We start from the raw sequence: 10,099 nt of genomic DNA, 5'->3' as shown, positions 1-10,099 counted from the left end.
ATACACCATGAACAAGTGGGATTTATCCCAGGAATGCAAGGATTCTTCAATATACAAAAATCAATCAATGTGATACACCATAATAACAAACTGAAGAAGAAAAACCATATGATCATCTCAATAGATGCAGAAAAACTTTTGACAAAATTCAACACCGTTTTATGATAAAAACTCTCCAGAAAGTGGACATAGAGGGAACCTACCTCAACATAATAAATGCTATATACGACAAACCCAGAGCAAGCATCATTCTCGACGGTGAAAAACTGAAATCATTTCCGCTAAGATCAGGAACAAGACAAGGATGTCCACTCTCACCACTATTATTCAACATAGTCTTGGAAGTCCTAGCCATGGCAATCAGAGAAGAAAAAGAAATAAAAGGAATACAAATTGGAAAAGAAGAAGTAAAACTGTCACTGTTTGCAGATGACATGATACTATATGTAGAGAATCCTAAAGATGCCACCAGAAAACTACTAGAGCTAATCAATGAATTTGGTAAAGTTTCAGGATACAAAATTAATGCACAGAAATCTCAGGCATCTATATGCACTAACAACAAAAGATCAGAAAGAGAAATTAAGGAAACAATCCCATTTACCACTGCAACAAAAAGAATAAAATACCTAGGAATAAAACCACCTAGGGAGACAAAAGACCTGTATGCAGAAAACTATAAGACACTGATGAAAGAAATGAAAGATGATACCAACAGATGGAGAGATATACCATGTTCTTGGATTGGAAGAATCAATATTGTGAAAATGACTATACTACCCAAAACAATCTATAGATTCAATGCAATTCCTATCAAACTACCAATGGCATTTTCTTTACAGAACTAGAACAAGAAATCTTAAAATTTGTATGGAGACACAAAAGACCCCAAATACCCAAAGCAGTCTTGAGGGAGAAAAACAGAGCTGGAGGAATCAGACTCCCTGACTTCAGACTATATTACAAGGCTACAGTAATCAAGACAGTATGGTACTGGCACAAAAACAGAAATATAGATCAATGGAACAGGATAGAAAGCCCAGAGATAAACCCACGCACCTATGGTCAACTAATCTATGACAAAGGAGGCAAGGATACACAATGGAGAAAAGACAGTGTCTTCAATAAGTGGTGGTGGGAAAACTGGACAGCTACATTTAAAGAATGAAATTAGAACACTATCTAACACCATACAGAAAAATAAACTCAAAATGGATTAGAGACCTAAATGTAAGACTGGACACTATAAAACTCTTAGAGGAAAAGATAGAAAGAACACTATGACATAAACACAGCAAGATCTTTTTTGATCCACCTCCTAGAGCAATGGAAATACAAACAAAAATAAACAAATGGGACCTAATGAAACTTAAAATATTAAAAAAACAAACAACCCAATCAAAAAATGGGCAGCACACTGAAATTGACATTTCTGCAAGGAAGACAAACAGATGGGCAAGAAGCACATGAAAAGCTGCTCAACATCACTAATGATTAGAGAAACAATAAATGCTGGAGAGGGTGTGGAGAAAAGGGAACCCTCTTGCACTCTTGGTGGGAATGTAAATTGATACAGCTACTATGGAGAACAGTATGGAGGTTCCTTAAAAAAATAAAAACAGAATTACCATAAGACCCAGCAATCCCACTACTGGGCATATATACAGACAAAATCAAAGTTCAAAAAGACACATGCACCCCAATGTTCATTGCAGCACTATTTACAATAGCCAGGTCACGGACGCAACCTAAATGCCCATCGACAGATGAAAGGATAAAGAAGATGTGGTACATATATACAATGGAATATTACTCAGCCTTAAAAAGGAATGACACTGGGTCATTTGTAGAGATGTGGATGGATCTAGAGACTGTCATACAGAGTTAAGTGAGAAAGCAAAAAACAAATATCGTATATTAACACATATATGTGGAACCTAGAAAAATGGTACAGATGAACCAGTTTGCAGGGCAGAAATAGATACACAGATGTAGAGACCAAACGTAGGACACCAAGGGGGAAAAGTGGCAGGGGGTGGTGGTGGTGTGGTGAATTGGGAGATTCGGATTGACATATATACACTAATATGTATAAAATGTATAATTAATAAGAACCTGCTGTATAAGAAATAAATAAAATTCAAAAAAGAAATAAAGATTTGGCAAAATATCTCTGCAGAGATATCAGTAAGTAAGATATTTAAATGGCCAATATTCAATGCTCAATATCAGGCATTAGGAAAATAAAAATTAAAACCATAATGAGATTCCACTTCATACACAGTAGAATGGCTATAATCAAAAAGATAGACAGACAATAACAAGTGTTGATAGCAATGAGGAGAAATGGAAGCACTCATATATTGCTGCTGGGAATGTACAATGATACCGAACTTTAGAAAAGCGTTTGTCAGTTTCTCAAACAGTTAAACGTGAATTTAGCATATGGTTTGGTAACTCCACTCTCTGTGATCTTTCCAAGATGATGAAAGCATGTTGTCACAAAGATGTGTACATGAATGTTCATAGCAGCTTTAGTCATAATAGCTAAAAACCTGAAACAATCCAAATGTCCATCAACTGGTGGAGATAAACAATACATGTAGTATATCCATACAATGGATTACTACTCATCAGTAGAAAGGACTGTATACTGAAATATGCTACAACATGGATGAATCTCGAAGAATATGCCAAATGAGAGGGGTGCAACTCCTGAGTAAATGACAAAAAAATTCTATGAGATTGTCACCTATAAACACCTACTAAGCCCAAGGATATCTGATATTAACTCAGAAAGTATCAGTAAGAACTTTTCTGCTCCATTTTCATATTCATTTTTTGTATTAGTAATCATCATTCAAAAAAGTATGTTTTGCCAGAATTTTATTTATGCAGAGTTACACTGTATGCTGTATTTAAAAAACTAGTATTTTAAAAGAATTAGTTTATATTTTACACAGTTTTCTCTAACTTTTCATTCAAGAACACATCAAATAGTTCCTTTCAATCAGAATATATAATTACTTGATCTATTATGCATTTGCTTACTTTGCTGTTTTCAATTAATAAACTATTTTATAAAAATAATATAGGCAAATGTTATAAATGTTTTTAATACAGAAGAGCTTCCCTCCTCACCTTCCTTCCTCCAATTGTCATTATTCAGAATGGATTTTTACTTTGTATAGCTGATATAATTCTGAATATTCCATTTATACCTTTATTCATTGATTTTTCCAATTGTAGATGAGAGTTACCTTCCTTACTCATCATCTTTCTTCTGTCTCCACATTCAATTTCCCATTTTTTGTTCCATTGTTTTTAACTTTTAACTTTTCATTACCTGTACCTGTCTTCTGACTCATGACTATATAAGTAGTCATATTCCAATCCCTTCTTCCACCTCTCCTACTGTTTTGTGACTCCTGACTTTGGCAGCTGTACCACTACTTTTATGTTATTAAGATGCACTATGGGGCTTCCCTGGTGGCACAGTGGTTGAGAGTCCGCCTGCCGATGCAGGGCACACGGGTTCGTGCCCCGATCCGGGAAGATCCCACTTGCCACAGAGCGGCTGGGCCCGTGAGCCATGGCCGTTGAGCCTGCGTGTCCAGAGCCTGTGCTCTGCAACAGGAGAGGCCACAACAGTGAGAGGCCCGCATACCGCAAAAAAAAAAAAAAAAAAAGATGCATTATGTTGATATTCTTATTGGTAATTCTGGCTATGCTTTCATTCTTTGGCCATTGCTTGATTCTAAAAATTGGAAATCTTTAAGCAGAATTTTAGACTATGCAATTTAATTTATTTTTTGCTGTGGAATCTTTTTTCTCTTTTTCCTCATCTGTAAAAGAATAGTGAAGTTTCACATTATTTTTAACTACTTAGGCTTTCAATAATAGCAATCAATCAATGCTTCTCCCCAGGGATTTTCTTCTAGAATTCCTTGGACTACTATTCCAAAATGAACCACTTGTTTTCTAGGCTTCTTTTCCCACTGTCATCTGAGATGTTCTCTGGACTTAGAATCTCTGTTTCCTGAGCGCTGTGGCTTCCTCATTCTTAGACTTCTCCATTAATTGCAGGTTTTTCTCAAGTAACTTTCATAGAAAATTGTATGGGAGTAAAAATAGCTCAGTAATTGAACAGTTTAAAGTGTATTTATTTGGTTTCACTGATTAAAAATACTTTTGAATATGTAATTCTAGGTTTAAAAAATGTCCCCTCAGATATTTGAGACACTTGTCCAACATCTTTTAGAGTTTCATAATGCTAATTAGAAAGGTCCATGCCCTCTGTTCAGAGTATCTTTGTAGGTGAGCTCTTTTATTACTCCTTCCGTGTTTTTATGATTTTACCCCATTCTTAAAGCATAGAAGCTTTAACACAAGCGTGTTACAGAGGGAGGATTTTTTTTAAGTTTACCATGTTTACAATTCAGCAGAATTTTCCGGTATGAAAACCCATATACTTCTTAAGCTCAGTTAAACTTCTTTCTTAGAATTTTTTGACTGTTTTCTTTATTCCCTCATCCCATAAAATATCCACCTAATATTTCTCAGCCTCAATTTTTAGTTCTATTAGAAAAATATTGGATTCTCAAGATTGATCTAGTATTCCTCATATAATTTCTGCTACTATTCTCTCTTAACTCCAAATCCAACTCACTACTCTACTCTCAGCTGATGGCCTTGCTTACTATTGAATACTTTACTAAATACAGTGAAGAAACCAGAAAAATAAAATTCCTTCCATAAATTGCCACCTCCAGTTCTACCCATTTACTATCACATATCATTGGCATCTCTCCTATTACAATGATTAACTTTCTGTACTCCTAGTCAAGGTCATGACCTTGTGCATTATACCCTCCCCCACATTCTCCTCCTCAAGCACTGTTGTAGATTTCATTGATTCCTGCCCTGAACACCCCCTCCAAGGCTGAAGCTCTATTTCCTCATTTGCTGGTAGTCTTGATGGCTGACTTCCTTCATCTGTGTCTCTCTCCAGAGTTTGCCCGCTTCTGAAGAGAGGTGTTTTACCCAAGGCCGTGCCCCCTTTCCAGGGCAGTCAGCTTTCAGTGAGGTCAATAGAGGGTATAAAGTCTGGCTCCCTCACTCCAATTTACCACAAATTTAGAGGTCCCTATTGGATTGGCCTTGCCCAATCCTGCATCTTTTGCTTTCGCATAGACAGGACTGGCTATATAATTTGCAGGGCCCAGTGCAAATTGAAACTGTGGAGCCCTTTGTTCAAAAATTATTAACAATTTCAAATGATGACAGTAGAGTGTCAAACCAAGAGTGGGGCCCTTATAAGCATGGGGCTCTGTACAATTACCCACAGGTCACACGCACAGGAAGTCCACCTTACACACAGGCCTTAATCCTGAGAACACTCTCCAGTAAACTCCCCAGTTAAAAAAATATATATATGGATAAAAGTACATATTTCAGTATCCATTTTTCTGAGAAAACTGTCTGCAGCAAGGATATATCTCCAGTATTTCTCTTTACTATCTTCTGAGTATCAAAATTTTCCTTCCCTGCATTATTCTCATGAGCAAATAAATAAGCTTGCTTTTATTTCATCCTAAAAACAAACAAATGAAACTCATCAAAGCAGTTACTACACATGTCTATAATTCTTTTATTTCTCATAATTACTTCAATTAGGTTTGTTCTCCCACCATTAACCAAATGGCTCCTCGCAAGGTCACCAATGATGTAATAGGTCATCCAATGTCAATCCTCAGTCTCCATTTTCTTTGACTCTAGCAGTAACATATGACAAAATTGATCATTATCAATTGATATTGACTTTATTTACCTTGTTTTGATGACCGCATTCAAGTACTTTTCTCCCAACTTTCTGGGCACTTGTTTTTAGACTCCTTTCACAGTTCTTTATAATGTTCTCTACTTCTAAAGGTTTGAGTGCTCAGGGCTCAGTTTTGCACTTCTTTTATATTTGTATCATTCCCTTGGTGAACATCCAATTCCATGATGAAGTAACTTTCACAATAAAAAAACTCTCTAATTTAAATCTCCAGCAGGACCTTTCTTTGAATTTTTGTTACTGCTATTTATTAATCTATAGATTCTCCTGTTTTTCCTAATTAGGTGATCATAACATCTACAAATAATGACAATTTTTTTCTTTTCTTTCAATATTTGCAGCCATTTTTTTTTCTCAGAATATTGATCAAAAACCACAAATGAGGGGCTTCCCTGGTGGCGCAGTGGTTGCGCGTCCGCCTGCCGATGCAGGGGAACCGGGTTCGCGCCCCGGTCTGGGAGGATCCCACATGCCGCGGAGCGGCTGGGCCCGTGGGCCATGGCCGCTGGGCCTGCGCGTCCAGAGCCTGTGCTCCGCAACGGGAGAGGCCACGGCAGAGGGAGGCCCGCATACCACAAAAAAAAAAAACAAAAAAAAAAAACCGCAAATGATATGTTGAATGGTTGTGGTGATAGCTGATATTCTTTTCTTGTTCCTGATTTTAAAGGGAATGTATCAAAACTTTCTCCATTAAGTATAAGGAATTATCTTCTACTTAGTATAGGATAGCAATAACTTAAAGAACAAAAATGAAACAAAATAAAGTAAGTTATTAGGATAATATGTATCAGATATCATAAATAAAGTTAAAATGTAAGAGACCAGCTAGACATGATCACAGTGGGTTGTGAAGAACTGGCTGTATACCTGAGAGAACATATAACTAATGGAACTTGCTGATAAAACAACTGCATGCTGTGAGAGAAAGAGGGAAGACAAAGATAACTTGAAAGTGTTTTGCCTTAGCAACTGAAGGATGGAACTGTCATTTACTAATATGAGGACTGTAGGCTGACCATATTTGTGATGGGAAGTATTAGGAGGATGGTATTAGACTTGGTATGTTTGAGATGATAGGTATTTAGCCTTGTGGAAACGATGAGTAAGAAGCTGGATACATGAGTCTGGCATCTGTCCCATCTGTTCCTTGGACTGGTCTGAAGCAGCTGTGGAGTGAGGGGTTAGAGGTAGAATCTGATAGAAGTGTTTTTCACGAGAGAATGCAACCTTATAAAAGAGGAGAAAAGAAGGAAAACTAACATTATTGGAAGGAAAAACAAAGCCATAGGAAAGAATATGTGGTAATGGCACAAGGAAAGATAAATAACTGAATTGAACAAAATAGCGTGTTTAGGGACAGAAAGGGTAACAAGCATATGAAGAGATACACACACTCATTAGTAATGAATGATGTGCAAATTATCATTTTATACCTGTTAAACTGGTAATCATTAGAAATCTAGACAATGCTGGGTGTTGACAGGAGTATAGCAGAGATATAAAACTTTTATACGTTGATGCTGAGCACGCAAACTGCTACAGCCATTTTGCAGAGCAATTTAATTCAAGTCAGTCAAATTAAGTATATACATCTTTGTTTTCTTCCAGGGAGAGTCTCAAACATTCCTGAGCAAGGATGTGGGGAATTGTAGGCAAGCTAAGCATTGATCAGGAGGATGGCATAGGGGAGGAACACTGCCATGTCATCCTCTTGAACTTGCATGTCTCCACATAGGCAGTGTTCACAAGCTAAACCACAGGCTGATCCAGGCCTTAGCAGAATGTCTTTTGGTCTTTCCCAGAACAGAGAGAGATAAACAGTGTTGTAAGCAGTTACCACAAAGTCCTATGTGTGCCAGAGAGGTACCCTACTTTGCAGAATGTTCAGTTTCTTATGCATCTCTCTGGTTCTAGTGAGGCATATGGTATGCACCTTGCCACTGTCCTTAAGTGTATCTGCAGGCTATAAAATAACCAGTCATGTAGGATTTGATCCTCCATGATCAAGTGACCCACTGCTGTGTCATCTATCATCTCGCCTCTCCACTTCAGTGACATCTGTGGGCCACAAGTAACTGATTCTGTTCATGCTGCTGTATTTGGGCTTATCATACCCTCTCCTTACTGGACAAATCTATGGCTGACTTGCAGGCCTTCCAAATGGCTGCAGTTTTCACTTAGAGAATGTTTGGTTCTTTGACAGGTGGTGGACAGGTTAAAAATAGTGGACGCACAAAAAATGTAACACAAAGCGATTAGAAGTAATATGTTAGGATATACACAGGATAACATGGATGGATCTTAAAATGTAGAGTCTCAGGTAAAAATAAGGAAAAAACAGAATGAAATCAAAGTAGAATAGCATTTTCTTGAATTACTAAACATACACAAAAATGGGAGTAAAAAAATAAGGATATGCAGTAGTATTTAAATAAAATAAGAGAGGAGCTAAACATGGATTCTGTTGATAGTGTGCTAGCTTTGGAATTTAATTAACTCTACACTCTGCATCTGAAATTTACAAAACCAAAACAAAGCACGAACAATGACAACAACAAAAATTGAGCAACTGCTGTTTCTAAGGCCAGGGCCTAGAGCATGAATCAAATCTCTTACTAGACAGAAAGTCTTTCATGGTGCTTTCTTTAGGGAAAATAAAATCAACTTCTAGTGTTATACTCAGTAGCCAAGACTTTACGTCCCATTTATCCACAATCCAAAGCATTCAAACTTCCCAGAAATTAGATATTTTGGTTTACAGGTCAAGCTACCCTCTAGGTAAATAAACATTTCATTTCAATAAAAGGGTCTCAGTGGCCAATTATTCTTTAGAGGGAAAGTTTCTTCTCTGTTTAAAACCTTGAAATACAATGCATAATCTATTCCCATCTTCCTTCACTGCTGGGTTATTTACCTAAAAGCCGTAATAATAGAGCCTACATAGAGGGATTCTAATGTGATTAACCCTTCTAAAGAAAGCTATTCTTGGTTAAGTCCAGGCTGCATTTCTGTCTTGGAGTATGCTGTAGATTAGTTTGCACCTAACTACGACAGGAAATTCTAAAAAATACTATTTAATCCATGTAAGCAGAGCCCACTGGTAGCACAACCAGCTACACATTCAAGGATCAGGAAAGATTTACTTTATTCCTCTATGGGAAGACTGACCTAAAAAGACTAAGCAACTTAAGCAATGAAAGTGCTCTGTTTCAGTGCAAAAGGTAAAAGACTAGGTTTAAGTTCTGAGGCTGGCATTTGAAAGTTGTTTGGATTGGTTTTAATTTGAGCAAGTAGGTTTTTTTTTTTTTTTTTTTTTGTGGTACGCGGGCCTCTCACTGTTGTGGCCTCTCCCGTTGCGGAGCACAGGCTCCGGAGGCGCAGGCTTAGCGGCCATGGCTCAGGGGCCATGGCTCAGGGCCCCAGCCGCTCCGCGGCATGTGGGATCTTCCCGGACCGGGGCACGAACCCACGTCCCCTGCATCGGCAGGCGGACTCCCAACCACTGCGCCACCAGGGAAGCCCTCACCTCAATCTTACCGGGGCACAAACCCGTGTCCCCTGCATCGGCAGGCGGATTTGCAACCACTGCGCCACCAGGGAAGCCCGAGCAAGTAGTTTTAAACTCTCAGAATTTTAGTTTCCTAAGTTTTGAGAAAAAGATAATAATATATAAATCACAGGACTGTTTTAAATCACAATTAAGAAAATATATGTTAAAGATTTTTTCTTAAGTTGGAATAATTTTTACATAGATTAATTATATGTATATATAATATATAAAGATACCTATTATGTGTGTGTGTATGCGTAGTACAGCAATGAATTGAAAATAAGTACTTTGAAAGATAGCAGCACATTTTTTAATAAAACCAAATTATGATGTAGGTTAAATAAGGACAAATGTGTAAAACACTGGGCCAATAGCATTTTGCCTCAAGAGAGTTTGAAAATATGTATGGACAAATAGGCAGGAATTGATTTTTCTATTGTGTTAAATTTCCGGTAAGTCTCTTGAATTTAATTTTGTATATCATCTTTAATAAGATCTCAAAGGACAAAGGATGTGTGGGATAAAATGGCATGGTTCTTTTCAGCATAAATAAGCAAGCCTATTTTTAAAAAGAGTGTCCAATCATTGAATTGTCCTATAAAATGTAAATGATATTTAAGCTGGTCACTTTGTCAATACAGTTCTCCTGGATGAAAAGCATGCACTCATTGAATGTATCTCTAATGGAAGCAAAGAAATCCTCATCCCAT

Source organism: Physeter macrocephalus, chromosome 13 (genome assembly GCF_002837175.3).
Source record: "Physeter macrocephalus isolate SW-GA chromosome 13, ASM283717v5, whole genome shotgun sequence".
Taxonomy (NCBI): domain Eukaryota; kingdom Metazoa; phylum Chordata; class Mammalia; order Artiodactyla; family Physeteridae; genus Physeter; species Physeter macrocephalus.
This window is presented reverse-complemented; position numbering follows the sequence as displayed.